The sequence below is a fragment of the Anolis sagrei genome, chromosome 1, assembly GCF_037176765.1.
Source record: "Anolis sagrei isolate rAnoSag1 chromosome 1, rAnoSag1.mat, whole genome shotgun sequence".
Lineage (NCBI taxonomy): Eukaryota > Metazoa > Chordata > Lepidosauria > Squamata > Dactyloidae > Anolis > Anolis sagrei.
Window position 1 is genome coordinate 237,203,060 of NC_090021.1, and position 16,207 is coordinate 237,219,266.

Here is a 16,207-nt window from a genome sequence, read left to right on the forward strand (position 1 = left end):
CATTATATTTATATCCCGCTTTTCTCAACCCCAAAGGGGACTCAAGGAGGCTTACAGATAGGCAACAATCCAATGCCTTAACAATATGCAATTAAAATAAACATTTAAATTAAATTAAGATCAAAATTGAAATACATTAAAACATCAGCCCCAGGATGATTTTTGCCAGCAGCCCCTCTGCCAATGTGGAGGTAGGAGGGATTCTTGATGGTCCAGTGGTACTGAACCTTGTTCAGTCCTGCCAGGCGGACATCCATACTGTGCCCTCCTATTCTTGGTGTGTTGGTAGGGCCACCTGGAGTGATGTTGACTGAGGTGTCAGAGTGATGTGGGAGTGAGGAGGGCCAGAGAAGGAGTGCTCCCTCCTCTCCCCACCTTCTCCAAATGCCTCTTGTTGTTGTTGTTGTTGTTGTTGTTGTTGTGATTTTACTGACACAAAAACACAGTATGACACAGCAAATGAGATGTATATGCTGGATTTCATATTACAGAATCACAAGTCGAACACTTCCCAAGCATTTAGGATTGTGTGATATATTTTTGAATGATGAGTGCGGATCCAAGTAAGGTGACCTTTTGCTGTTTACAGATTGTGATTTTGTCAATGTTTATTGTTTCTAAATGCCGGCTGAAATCTTTTGGCATGGCACCCAGTGTGCCGATTATCACTGGGACCACCTGTAGTAGTTTATGCCAGAGCCTTTACAGTTCAATTTTGTGGTATGATAACGGTTGAGTTTTTCCTGTTGTTTTCATCAATTCAACTGTCACTTGGTATGGTGACATCAATAATCCAAACTTTTTTCTTTTCCACAATCGTGATGTCTGGTATATTGTGTTCCAAAACTTTGTCAGTTTGGATTCAAAAGTCCCACAGTATTTTTGCATGTTCATTTTCCAGTAGCCTTGCAGGTTTATGATCACATCAGTTCTTTATTACTGGCAGGTGGTACTTGTGACATACGTTCCAATTAATTATTTGGGCCACATAAGTTGTGTCTCTGCTTGTAGTTCGTCTGTGTGATGTTCTTGCAGCAGCTGAGGATATGATCAATGATTTCATCAGCTTCCTTGCACAGTCTGCATTTTGGGTCATCAGCTGATTTTTTGATCCTAGCTTTAATTACATTTGTTCTGATGGCTTGCTCCTGGGCTACAAGAATCAAGCCTTCTGTCTCCTTCTTCAGTGTTCCATTCGTGAGCCATAACCAGGTCTTTTCCTTGTCAACTTTTCCTTCAGTTTTGCCAAGGAACTTCCCATGTGGTGCTTTGTGGTGCCAGCTGTCAGCTCTGGTTTGTAGTGCAGATTTCTTGTACTGATTCTTTGTCTGCTGTGCTTTGAGAAGTTTCTGATTACTGACTTCAATCAAAGAAGGTTCTTTGCTTTCCTTTACATATTCTGCCAGGGCATGTTTTTCTTCTTCAACTGCTTGTTTTACTTGTAAAAGTCCTCTGCCAGCAGACCTTTTAGGCAGATCATTATTATTATCTTTATTATTATTATCTTTATTTATATCCTGCCTTTCTCCCCATGGGGACACAAGGCAGCGAACATCTATCTACACTAAACAGTTTAAAAAGAGCAATACTAAAGTTAAAAAACAATTAAATAATAATAGTGTGCTAAGAACAGAATTAAAAATCAGCAAATACATTAAAATGGCCTTTAAAACTCTTGTCTCCCCAATCCCACCAGCCTGCCCCAGAGCCTCCCCTTCCCCAAAAGCCTGTTCGCAGAAGAAGATCTTGATCTGCTCACAGAAGGAAGACCAGCAGGTCAAGAAAAAACAGAATGGATGGGGACATTCTGGTTTCTCTTGAGAGGGAGTTCCACAACCTGAGAGCAGCCATTGAAAAGGCTATCTCCTGTGTTCCAACAAAGTGTGCTTGAATGGGTGGTGGGACCGCGAGAAGCCCTTCTCCAGTAGATTGTCGATGTCTTCAGGTGCATAGATGTGGCCCTTCATATAACCTGGACCAGAGCCATATAGGGCTTTCTAGGTCAAAACCAGCTTTAGATTGTGCTTTAGATAGCATCACTCCAGGTAATGAGTGACTGACACTAACACGTTGCATTGGTGTTACAGATTGTTTAATTTCTGTATGAATTAGTTTCTATGCAGAACAATTGGAAATAATTATTTCCAGATTACTAATAAGGATCTTTACGAAATAGCAACCTAGTTCTGGGGATGTATTATGACTACAGGTCCTATTAATGCCATAGCTCTTCAATAAAGCTGATTATAATAATTACAGCTCTTCAGTAAAGCTTATTCAATTCCTCATTGTTATGAACCCAAAGAGGTTCCTGTTTTTTTGTGCAGAGTGTTCAATGAATAATAAGGTAGTTTAGACCAATGAGACACTTTAGAGACCAAATTTGGTTTTAACACTATTCATGTAACATTTATTGAAATACAATCACCACAGAATCACATCAGAATCACATCAAGAGAGAGCTCTCATGTACACATACATTCACACATACTCAAACACACACAGGCTTCCTCCGGCAAAGATGATCAGTCTTTTCCAAGGAGGTGTGGGTGCTCCGTTGCTGCAGATCAGGAAGCATGCATGTTCTTGGGGTCCCCTGCATTTATAGGCCAAAATCCATTTTTCTTCTTTTTAATAAACATGCTGTACTGTTCTTTCAAGTCCTTTCCAATTCAGGACAACCTCATTCCAGGCCATATGACTTAATAGGTACCTCCTGCACACTCCTTGCACTCCTTACATGCTTGGTCACACACCTTATTGTCCATTGTTGTTCAGCTATGCCTTACTGCCTCCTTGCTTGGACTGCCTAGGATGGCCCATATCATGCTTTGCACGGACTCCATGTTGTATTTTCTTCAGGCCTGTTTCTTCTGTCCTTCTGCATGCATTCAAACATTTATTCCTTACATCATTATATATTATTGTTGTTATAGTTCTTCATTATATCTTGTTCAATTTTGCACTTTGATTTTCAAAGGACACATGTTTTGAAGACAATAATTATTTGATGATACCTGTTCATGTTATGGACTTCAATCCATAAATATATCCTGCATAGGGAGACAGGGTTCAAATCTTCAGTTGGTCATGGAAACCTACAGGGTCATTTTGAGATAAAGGAAAGGGCAAATCTCTTCTGAACAAATATTGCCAAGAAAACCCCATGATAAGTTCACCTTAAAATAATCATTAGTCAATAACAATTTGCAGGCGTGCAGTAACAATCACACTAGTGAGTGTATCCCAGGGACTGCGGATCAGCAATTTCAATCAGTTTTGATTTTGTGCGTGCACATTTTGGGTTTCTTGGTACAGTGCAGAAAAGTAAGACATCAGGGAGACAGCAAAGCAAGGAAATAAATACCTTTATACTCATATCTACAGACCAAAGATCAGGCTTATGTCCATGTCTATGCCTTCAGGTTGCCTGTTGCCTTATGGCAATCCCATGAATCCCATGGGGTTTGCTTAGACAAAGAATACTCTGAGAAGATTTTTCTGGTTCCATCCTTTGAAATTTGGCATGTAGTGCCTGGTATTAATTAGCAATTTCCTTTCCAAGAATACCCAGGTTGGCTTCCAAGATCAGAGATGGTATATTTAGATCCTAGACTGAAGCAAAGGAAGAATGAGCAGTGACCTGGATGTTGATACAGCTAGTCTCATGTTTTACACTTTTCCCCCCTGTGCATATGAAGCGGAACTAGAAATTGGTGGCCATTTCCTCCTTTCTTCTCCAAGGATTGAGCACATTGTATCTCTGTTCATCACACTTGCCTTCCTATGCCAATAAAATGACATGTAGAAACAGCAGATCAGAACAAGAAGTCATTGAAATAGAAGTTTAAATGATGCAAAAAGAAAACAACTTTCATCAGTCAAATAATACAACTAAAATACATGCCAAAACAACAATGAAGACAAGCAGCTATATAGAAAGCAGGCATCGGTATCTATCAATTGCCTTTGCAACTGGAAAAACAAATGAAAAGATGCCAGATATCATTAAAATGTCTTACTACTATCTGTACTGTTGATTAAAGAATTTATCACACAAGGCAGACAAACTGCAATTACACCAGGACTTTACATTGACTTAAAATATTGTTATGCATTTTCTGCCACTCTCACAGTCAAACTGTTGGCAGGTGTTCATTATTTGTGTTTGTGAAAGAAACATTTTCCAAGCTGTTTCCCAACGGGTGAGCAGTAGGAAAGAAGCATCACCACGTGAAGTCCAAGGCAAAGACACTGTTGTCTTGTTGTAATCATGATTTCACTGTCTTGTGCAATAAACTTCTAAATCTCTCAGAAAATGCTAGACTCCTGATTCTTTTATAATAATTATGTAGACAAAAGGCACACTTTTTAACAATTTTCAGTCCTGCTGCAAGGAGGAGGAAGGTTGCTTGATCCTGTTGTAAAATGCTAAATCTGGCTCTTTAAAAGATATTTAACAAAGCAACATTAATGTTAAGTAATTTACCCAATTTCCACAGAGCATGGCCATTGCATATGTAAACAATAAAAATGTCCTTGCCAGCATAACTTAAAGCCATCTTATATAATATGTGCTGAAAAGAGATTCCCCCAAAACATTAAGAATAATGTTGAAATTCAACAGTAGAAAACGCTACCTTGGAGTATGGTGGAGTGTCTTCTTTTTTTTAGGATTCTGTGATATATGTATGTAATATGTATGTGTGTGTATATATATACACCACAACAGATTTTAATCGCTTTTTCTGCCAGACTGACACCCAATTGGTTTCTGCATTACAATGACCCAGTTTTCGCTTCCAAACTACATAAATGACCTTATGAGAAATATTTTGCAATTGCTCGAAGGTTTGTTGCAGTTCCTTTTGAACAAACACTACAATTAAGTATTTATTGGTTGAACAAAATATGAGGGTGTGTGATTTTGTCTGTTTTATTATCAAAGTGTACAATTTGACATATTTGTAATAGTAATCCAGGGATAGCCAGTAGTTAGGTTTTATATGCTTTCCTATTAACAGAGTCCCTTGGTAATTAAAAAATCCTTCCTTCTACAAAACTCCACCTCATCCTAGCCTGTAAACTCGGAAATCTAGTCAGGGTAGTTCAAAAGAAAAAGAAAATGTGCCACAATGCAAGTAAACACAAAAACCGTGGGAGCCAATATTTCAACCATTTCCTTCATGTTATGAGTATTTTTTTAAAGATCTGCCTTAATGAAACCAACACAGAATTTTAAGCTTTGACTGCAATTTTGGTGACGGCAAAATGACACACTGTCAAATGTTGAAATATCTAATATCATGGTCAGATGACTTATGCTAGACCCACTTTTACTTCTAAAATGACATATCCTTTGGAATTTTGACTTTTTGACTTGAAATTGGGCATTGACACTTGTAAGACAACCAGTCCACATATGAGGTATCTACTATAACTCCCCGATGTGTTAGGAATTGTCTGATCTTTCATTTCTATCTACACCCCATGCCCTGAGTTAAAATTGAACAGATTCTGGGAGAGCTACCAAGATGTTCTAATACAGTGGTTCTCAACCTGTGGGTTCCCATGTGTTTTGGCCTACAACTCCCAGAAATCCCAGCCAGTTTACCAGATGTTAGGATTTCTGGGAGTTGAAGGCCAAAACATCTGGGGACCCACAGGTTAACCATTTTTCTAATATGTTATGGCCGTTACACAAAATTACACACATAGGTATGTAAATAGAAACACACAGCATTTCAGATAAGGTTTCATGGATTACAACTCACTCTATCAATTATATGGAGTATTAGCGGATCATAATAATACAAAAGCTTTAATGGTTGGGATTATAACTGGTGGAGAGCTAAGAAACTGACATAAAAATATAAACAGCTATAATTAGAGTATTGGCTTTTTAAAATGGTAATTATGGTAACCTACTAGAGTACTGTCAACCAGCTACTGCTTGTTAATAAGCCACAGTCCATGTGTAGCCAGGAATCCTACATCTTAATTTTAAACCACAAAAGTTTTTGTTTTGCTCCAAAAGACAAACACAAATATTGCTTGCCCTGGAACTTACTGCAAGTGAAAGGCTTGCTATGACTAATCTTCACTTGAAGCTGGGCATCTTGGAATGGCATAGTATGCATTAGGTAACAGAAGTTGCCAAGAACAGAATGGAGCAATTTTCTTCAGTTGTATGTGCCAAACACATGCTTTGGCCCTGAGATGTGAATCATTCTGATTTAAACTGCATTATGTAGTACAATGGGGAAGCAGCAAAGTCGGACCTTGGGGTCTTGCCAACAAACTGAACAAACCAGAGAGGAAAACTGTGAGCCAAATCAGTTCTGTAGGCTAAAGGTTTCCATTTCTTTCATTAGGTTATGGCAGAAAACTACAATTGGGACTGCAATAAGATGTTGGGGAGTGCAGTGATCCAAATAATCATGCACATCTCTAAGATACTCCATTTCTTTTGCCAAAACATTCAATTAATTTTATTCATCTCTATTGTCAACTGAGCATGCTCAATTATCATATTATGATTGTATATCTGGAAACCTTAGGGTGTCCTCCAAGCCTATCAATAATAATGAGGATTTGAACAAGAAGACATCGTTTTTATAATTTTTATTATTCATTGCTTTTATGGTTTTTAAATGTATTGTGATGCTTTTGCTTTTCATTAATGTATGCATTTTTATATATGGCATCTAATTGTTGCCGACTTGTATGCTGCCCTGAGTTGCCTTTGGGCTGATATGGGCAGGATATTATTATTATTATTATTATTATTATTATTATTATTACATACATTTTTATCCCGCCCTTCTCCCCACAAAGGGACTCAGGGTGGCCTTACATAAGCATCCAATGATGCTATCAACATATACACAAATAAAATTACAATTAAAACAATACAATCAATTTAAAACATTATACAGATTCAACAAATAAATTCATTAGCAATAAATTTACATGCCAATACACCAAAGCCAAGCCAGGAGAATCCTGTGTCACAATGTCCAAAATTTTATTTCATATTCAAATATTGTAAATAAATAAATAAATAAATAATCCCCTTATGTGGAAAAAACCCCCCACATTTCACTCCATAGGAACCCATACTTGGAGAATTAACCTAATATTACATCTCCCCCCATCCCTGCAACACATTTATAAGGAACTGTGGGTACAGTAAAACTTCAGTATCCATGGTTCTATTTATCCACAGCTGTGGGAGAAAGGCATGTGCCCGAACACTTTCTGATCTTGAGATGAGGCCAAAGGTGTGCTATCAGTTACCACACCTTTGGCCTCATCTCAAGGTCAGAAAGGGCCTTTCTCCCACAGCTGAACTGAAGACAGCTTCTGGAGACAATAAACTAAAATACATTTATTTATTTACAATAAAAGTTTAAAAATTAAATAACTTCATAAACTTCATATTTAAAATAAATTAGGATCATGCAAAAGTTTTGGGATATAAAAATAAATGTTGTCTACCTCTAAATACAGAACCCACATATCCAATGGCTTCATTCCTTTCCATGAGCATAGTGGCTCACCACAACAGAGATGAAAACACATTCTGTCTTCACTGACAACAATATATCTTTTGGGTTTTGGGTTTTTTAAAACAATATCTTAAATTAAAACCTTTAACAGAATAAACATTAAAAACATAAACATAGACATATTTAAACAACAATTAAATAACAAATTACAACACATAAATCTCTACTCTAATTACATATAACTTTAAACAACAAATATATACACAAATTAGGGGCTTTGCGTTTTAACTTTATTAAAACGTTTCAAAAGTTACATTAAAAGTAAAAAAAATCAGGGAAAGAAATATAGAATAGAAATACAAAACATGCAAAAAAGAAAGCAAAAAAGAAAGAAGAAAAGCAAAAGGAAAAGGAGATGACCTCCAATCTATCCTTACCTAGATAAAAATTAAACAACACAAGCCTCACCCTTTAGGCCTCCCAACATTGACTTCTTTCTTGAACAACCCTTCCCTCCCCCCAAATTATTCAAAATTGGCAAGTCCTTCTCTTGCTCACACAAAAAGTGGGCAAAAGGTTTCCAGTCCTTCAAAACAATCCAGTGTCCATTCTTGAGATGAGGCCAAATATCTATAATCTATAACAATAGATACTAATTCCACTCTATGCTGGTGGAAAATATAACTTTTTTTTTTTACTTGCAGCTTATATTAATTAATCACACTTTCAAGATTGGTACAATATGGCTGGTTGTTAAGTAACCTATTCATATAATATCTAAATCTGATTGCAAGCCTAACCTTCTGCTTCACACTTCCTTATCAACAGATGTGCATGGATAATTGATTATTGTGCAAAATGTGGCATTCATTAGGAGTTGCTTCTTTGCACCATTATGTAATTTCTGAACATGTCCTGGCAATTGCAACATGAAATATCTCTGTTTCAAAGCTTTGTTTTCCATTTTTTCTCAAGCACCAACAATTCCAACGTTCTTACCTTGTCTATTTAAAATTTATTTCAGGATTCTGTCCTTACAGGTTCTGTACAAAATGACAAAAAGATGAACCTAGGATTATAGTTATATGCATGTACACTCAAATCCAACTGTACTATTTCAAAGCACCTACCATGTAGGTGAATAAATGTGTTTTTATTTATTTACATTTTTGGCTCTTAACAAGTTTGTTCATAGTTGCCTTCCAAGTTGTAGCTCTCTTCTGATTTCTTGACTTCAGTCTTCACTCTAGTTAATGGCTGAGTTAAGATATGGAAAATCTTGAACTATTTCAAAATCTTATTTTAAAGTTGTCAAAGAAGTAGCTGTGCTAGTCTCTTATAGCAAAGAAAAGTGGAAGAAATGAGGAAAGAATAAAGGAATGTACCAGTACATTTAAGATTAACTATTTTTTTCTTTTTATGTTAGTTTTTGTGAATATAAACGCTGTAATGTATCTGAAGAAGTAGGCTTATATCCAAGAAGGTCATGCAAAAATAAAAACAATTTTTAAAGGTGCTACTATATTTCTTTTTCTTGTCCTGTCTTCATACAGTAAAATTATTTCAGTTATCTCTGGTCATTATGTTTGTTGCCTTGATGTTCAGTTTTCTTAATGCCATTGCACTTTCTTCCTTGACTTTCTTCAGTAATCATTTCAAGGTTTTACTATTTTCTGCTAGTAGTAAGGTATCATTTCTATTTCCTGCGAGTAAATTGTTGATGTTTCTCCCTCAGATTTTCATATCTTCTTCCTCCCAATCTTATCCTGTTTTATATATTATATATTCAGCATACAATACACCGAAATATCAGGATAAAATGCAGGCTTGCCTAAACTCCTTGCTAATTGAAAGCCATCCTGTTTTTCCATATTCTGTCCAGATGAAGCTGAAATTCTTCTTCCTGCCAAAGGAATGGGTTGAGAGTCTAGTGCCTGGTGCACTCTACTACTTTGAACCAGATCACCACACAAACTGGGTTTGAAGGCGACAGGAACAGAGATGTATTTCCTCCAGGCCTGAAAGGATGTCTGATACAGGCATACCCATGCAATATAGAACAAGGCATTATATCCTCTTTGACATTCACAATCCCTGCACCATCCCCTCATTGGCTAGAAGTTAGTCCAGCTTCAATCTGGGTCCTCACTGACTAGGGAATCTTCATGATGTCAGGGGTGGGTGGTGTCTCCTCCATTGCAAGAAAATCAAGCAGCTGTCATTGGGAGGTTTGAAGCAAGAGTAATTTGGAAGAGTCTGCCTGGAAAGGAGGTGGGTAGGTAAACATATGGTAAACCAGTATGATGGGATTATTGAGTAAGTCCGGTTTAAACAATAGTTGAACCTCAGAATGCAATAGGGCTTTTATGTAGAGTGGAGACTGGTAGCCGCCACTCCCCTCTGGATTTCCTTAAGAGATGGAAGCTTCTTTTGACAGAAACTGGGAATTCCAGACGGCATTGTTTCTTCCTGATGGGCTTACAGTAGGTGGGCAACTGGAAAGTACCCCTCAGTCACATACACAATCAAGATATTTGTTTAAATCATAGAATCATAGAATAATAGAGTCGGGTGGAGGCAAATATAGTTCTCATCCCAAAACAGGATAGAGCTGCAGAACAAGTGAAGAACTATAGGCCAATCTCATTACTAAATTGTGATTATAAACTATTTGCAGATATTTTTGCAAACAAATTAAAAAGAATTCTGGTTAAAATTATAAAGATCAAGAAGGCTACCTCATAGGCAGACAGTTAAATCAGAATGTGAGAACAATTTTAAATATTATAGAGGTAGCCAAACAAGATCCCAACAGAGAGGTTACATTGTTATTTCTCAATGTTGGGAAAGCGTTGGATAATATTCATTGGGAATTTATGGAAAAAGTTTGTCTCAATATGGGGTGGGACAGCAGTTTAGGAATGCGGTTGTTTATTCGTTCAGTCACTTCTGACTCTTCGTGACCTCATGGACCAGCCCACACCAGAGCTTCCTGTCAGCTAGACACTTCAAGGATACCATCCATCCATCGTGCCCTTGGTCAGACCCTCCTTCTTTTTCCTTCCATTTTCCCCAGCATCATTGTCTTTTCTAAGCTATCCTGTCTTCTCATGATGTGGCCGAAGTACTTCATCTTTGCCTCTAATATCCTTCACTCCAATGAGCAGTTGGGCTTTATTTCCTGAAGTATGGACTGGTTGGATCTTCTCGCGGTCCAAGGCACTCTCAGAATTTTCCTCCAGTACTATAGGAGCAATATACTCTAACCAAAATAAATGGCCAACTATCAAATTGTATAGAAACACAAAAAGGAAAAGACAAGATTGCCCATTGTCACCTCTTTTGTTTATTTGGATGTCAGAAGTATTAAATATTACGATAAGAGAAGATAGTCATATCAAAGAAGTGAAAATTAAAGGGCAAGAATTTAAAATTAAGGCATATGCAGATGACATGGATGGTGGTCATTACAGAAGATCCTATAAAGAGTACAGTGTTCCCTTGATGTTTCGCTGGTTGGCCAGGGCCGGCTTCCGAACCTCACCCCGGCAGCCTTTGCAGGGCTGCCTTGGGCCTCCACAGGGCTCCATGGCCTCCGCAAGAGATCACATGGGTAAATCTGGGGAAATATTTTTCCCATGTGCTGGGCTGTATCTTATACAAATGTGTGCTTTTTCTGTTCCTGTTCTTTACTGCTTGTTGGAAACTCAGAAGAGACAGCATCAGCCTGACCATTCCCTGGAAGATGTTCCATAGTTGGGAAGCTGCTACAGAGAAAGCCCTATCAGGTGTATTCAGCAGACTACCCTCATGGTGTGGTGGGATATGATCTTGGCCTCAAGTTATTTATATAAATATTTTCTCTCAACTCAGATATGGCACTCTGTTCCCACATACCACCATCTCACCAGCATCCCCTTGCTGTGTCATTGCATAATGAAACTGGCAAGATAAATTACATGACATCCTCATTTATGCAGATACTGGACTAGTTGTGCACCAATTACGTTATTCCAGAAGCAAAACACCTGCATGCTTTTATGTAGGTTGACACTGATTTTTCTTTTTATTTTAAGGCAATGAAAATAAAGAATCAACATTTTTGCTGGTTTTGAGTAAATACCAATTATATTTTTGCCACACCTATACACTTTTTCCCAGCATAGGAGTTTTATACATCTATATCTGTATATCACTGTTTAAGACAAGTATATGTGAGTTTAGATAGTAGACCAAAGATTAGGTGTGGATTTGTGTAAGCACATGAGACAAATGTATAAAAAGAGAAAGTTACAATTCTCAGGGTCCTTCCAGACAGGCCCAAAACACAGGACCTGTCATGGGTTTACCTGGGGTACCCAAATGATGCCTCAGGTAAACCCAAATTAATCTGGAGTAAACTGGAATTTCCCTGGAAAGATCCGGCTCTTCATATAAAGTCTGGATATTTCTGGGATCACTTCCTCCCCCTCCCCCCACCTCCCAACATATCATTTTGACGCACCAGGAGCTTTTGTTACAGGGACTTGAGCATGCAGCTAGGCCCCTCACGTAACTTTTAGGGGTAAATGGGGGGCTAGCTTCATGCTCTTCAATGGTTTACCCCCTCCCTTTGGAAAGCCTGGATTTTGGGGTGGGTGTGAGGCCTCAATCCCAGGAGGAATTGAGATAAAATATCCTGTTTCCTCCTGGGATTAAGGCCTGTCTAGAAGGGCTCTCGGTTCATGTATGTGTGTGTGGGTGTGTGGGGGGGGGGGGGGGGGGTTAAAATTAAGTTTGGGAAAACTAGGAAACTTGGATAGGTTTTTTAGATGAGACCAGACAGCTAAGACAAGTTTGCAGTTCAGACACAGACCATGAGATTAAGCAGATATAAAACACTTTGGTATTAGAAAATACATCTACACTTTAGAATTAATGAAGTTTGACCCCACTTTATCATGTTTCAATGATGCATAATTGTAGTTTATGTATTTATTGTATTGTCGAAGGCTTTCATGGCCGGAATCACTGGGTTGTTGTAGGTTTTCCGGGCTATATGGCCATGTTCTAGAGGCATTTTCTCCTGATGTTTCGCCTGCATCTATGGCAAGCATCCTCAGAGGTAGTGAGGTCTGTTGGAAGTAGGAAAATGGGTTTATATATCTGTGGAATGACCAGGGTGAGACAAAGGACCCCTGTCTGCTTGAGCCAGGTGTGAATGTTTCAACTGACCACCTTGATTAGCATTTAATGGCTTGGAAGTGCCTGGGGGGGATCTTCTGTTGAGAGTGATTTGATGTGCCTGATTGTTTACTCTCTGTTGTTGTGCTGTTGTAATTTTTGAGTTTTTTAATACTGGTAGCCAGATTTTGTTCATTTTCATGGTTTCTTCCTTTCTGTTGAAATTGTCCACATGCTTGTGGATTTCAATGGCTTCTCTGAGGCCTGCCTGATTTCACTGGGGAGGGAGTTCCACAGCTGAGGGGCCACCACTGGGAAAGTTCTGTCTCTTGGCCCCACCAATCACGCTTGCAAAGAGGGTGGGACCGAGAGCAGAGCCTCCCTAGATGATCTTAAAGTTCTAGTAGGTTCATACGAGGAGATACGTTCAGACAGGTAAGTTCGACTGGAACCATTTAGGACTTTATAGGCCAAGACCAGCACTTTAAATTGGGCTCAGTAGCAAATCAATACCCAGTGGAGTTGACGTGATAGGTGAGTGATATGTTCCCTGTATACAACTCCCATTAGAAATCTGGGTGCTGCCCGTTGGACTAATTGAAGCTTCTGGGCCATCTTCAAAGGCAACCCCATGTAGAGTGTATTGCAGTAATCTATGCAAGATGTAACAAGAGCATGGACCACCATGGCCAAGTCTGATTTCCCAAGGTGTGGGCATAACTGGCGCACAAGTTTTAATTGTGTGAAACCTCCCCTGGCCACAGCTGAAACCTGGGGCTCCAGGCTCAGCACTGAATCCAGGATCACTATCAAGCTGTGAACCTGTGTATTCAGGGGGAGTGCAACCTTGTCCAACACAAATTGTATCCCTATACTCTGTTCGGCCTTTCGACTGACCAGGAGTACCTCCATCTTGTCTGGATTCAATTTCAATTTGTTCATCCTAATCCAGACTGTCATTGCTGCCAAGCACCAGTTCAGGACCTGAACAGCCTTCTTAGAAGTAGGTGAAAAAGAATAGTGGAGTTAGATGTCATCTGCATACAGATGGCATCAAACTCCAAAACTCTGGATGATCTCTCCCAGTGACTTCATGTATATGTTAAACAACATGGGGGACAGTACTGCCCCCCATGGGACTCCACAAATTAATGGTTGTGGAGCCAAGCAGGTGTCTCCCGCGTGGGGGACACCTGCTAAGTAACATGTGGGGGACACCTGCTAAGTAAGACATGGGGGACACCCACGTGGGGGACACCTGCTAAGTAACACCAGTAACATGTGGGGGACACCTGCTAAGAAGGACTGGAGTCACTGTAAAACAGTGCCTCCAAGGCCCATTTCCATGAGGCATATTAGAAGGATACTGTGGTCCACATACCAAAGGTTGCTGAGAGGTCTAAGAGAACTAACAAGGACATATTCCCCCTGTCCAGTTCCCTATGCAGATCATCCACTAAGGAGACTATGGCTGTTTCAGTTCCATGTCCTGGTCTAAAGCCAGACTGCAACAGATCTAGAAAATCAGTTTCTTCCAAAAACATCTGGAGTTGCCAAGAACATCATACATTCCAGAACTTTGCCAAAAAAGGAAAGATAGGAAACTGTCCAAAAGTTGTTCAATTGAGTGGGATCCAGTGATGGTTTCTTCAACATAGGTTTTATTACAGCTTCTTTTAAGCTGGCTGGAATCTTGCCTTCCTGTAGGGAGGCATTAACCACCACCTTTTCCCCACTCGACCAAACCCCCTCTGCCTTCCTTTATCAGCCAGGATGGGCAGGGGTCTAGAATGCATGTGGTCGCTTTCACTTCTCCAAGGATCTTGTTAACATCCTTGGACTGCACAAACTGAAACAAATCCATTAAAATCGGACAATCGGGAGCTCATGCTACATCTTCAGAATCTGCCATTAACATGGCATCCAAGTCATAACGGATCAAAGCGACTTTGTCCACTAAGAACTGAGCAAATGCTTCACAGTGATCTGCCGAATGGTCAGGGATCCCGTCTTGCAAGTTCAAATTCGTCTTGTTTATTTCCTATGCTCTATACCAGGGGTCCACAAACTTTTTAAACAGAGAGCTAGGTCACAGTCCCTCAAACTGTTGGAGGGCCGGATTATAATTTGAAAAAAACATAAATGAATTCTTATGCACACTGCACATATCTTATTTGTAGTGCAAAAACCACTTAAAACCATGCAATAATTAAAATGAAGAACAATTTTAACAAATATAAATTTATTAGTATTTCAATGGGAAGTGTGGGCCTGCTTTTGGCTGATGAGATAGGATTGTTGTTGTTGTTCTGTGCTTTCAAGTCGTTACAAACTTAGGTTGACCCTAAGCGAGGGCCGGGTAAATGACCTTGGAGGGCCGCATTCGGCCCCCGGGCCTTAGTTTGAGGACCCCTGCTCTATACATTAGTGTAGAAATTGAAGACAATGGACCGTATGCCTCAGATACTTTTTTAAGGATTCCAACTCCTCCAATTGTACTATTCATCCAGTTTTCTCTTTATAACAGCTGGGCTATTATTTTCAGTACTTGATGAACTCTTACTATCAGGAGTACTGTCTCCCTCCCCCATATAACCCATTTTATAGCCTACATTGATAACTACATTGATAAAAGAATGGATTTCATATTCTATTGTGAGGTTTGCAGATTAGAATGGAAGTTGGAATGTGTCAAGGAGGTGGCCAAAAGTTTGTGAAAGTCTTGCAGAGACACTGTACCTTCCAATTGTCTCAGTTTGCAGGGAGTGTTCCAATTAATTCCCAGTCACCCCACTTTTCCAACTGCCTTTAAAGTGTTCCAGTTCCTCTCTCATCCTTTCATTTTTTGACCTTATCATCAGTATGGAGGACTTGGTCATATGTGTTCCAGTTTTGATCTGTGAAACACTGGCGGGTTTGAGCTACATATTCTTAATTGTCAGTTACAGGTGGCATAAGTAGCAAGTTAATTTGTTCAGTGTAGTCTCTTAACATGTGGTTTTATTTAAAAAGAACTGAGGCAGTGTTGAGAAAGCATTTAGTGATAAAACCTGTAAAGACAGGTTGAAGCTGAAGCCACTTTGTGATGAAAGAATACAGTCAGTATTTGAACAGAGGTACAATGCTGAATTATTCTCAATACAAAATAGAAGATTAAAAATTCTAAATAGCAGATCCATTTTATGTAGGAGCAGGCTGATTCTCCAGTAGAAATGTCACTAGAATGTTATTGTGATTAAGCAATGCTATTTCTGGAAAGAAAGAAAGAAAGAAGAGAGGGAATACACACTTTGAAATCATATATTTGTTTGGCTGTCTTTATGTACTGTTTTATAATCCCACAGATCACTTATGATGGTTTCTCATGATAAGATCACTTTCAAGTTTAGAATGTGGTACAGGAATTATTCTAGTTGATCTTCTTATCCTGACTCACCCCTTCTGTTAGCCACTGTGACAATGGCTAACAACAGTGTTAGTGATGCTTTGAAGCCACTTCAGGCTTAAGTCTGATCTTTAAATGAGCTATCTAA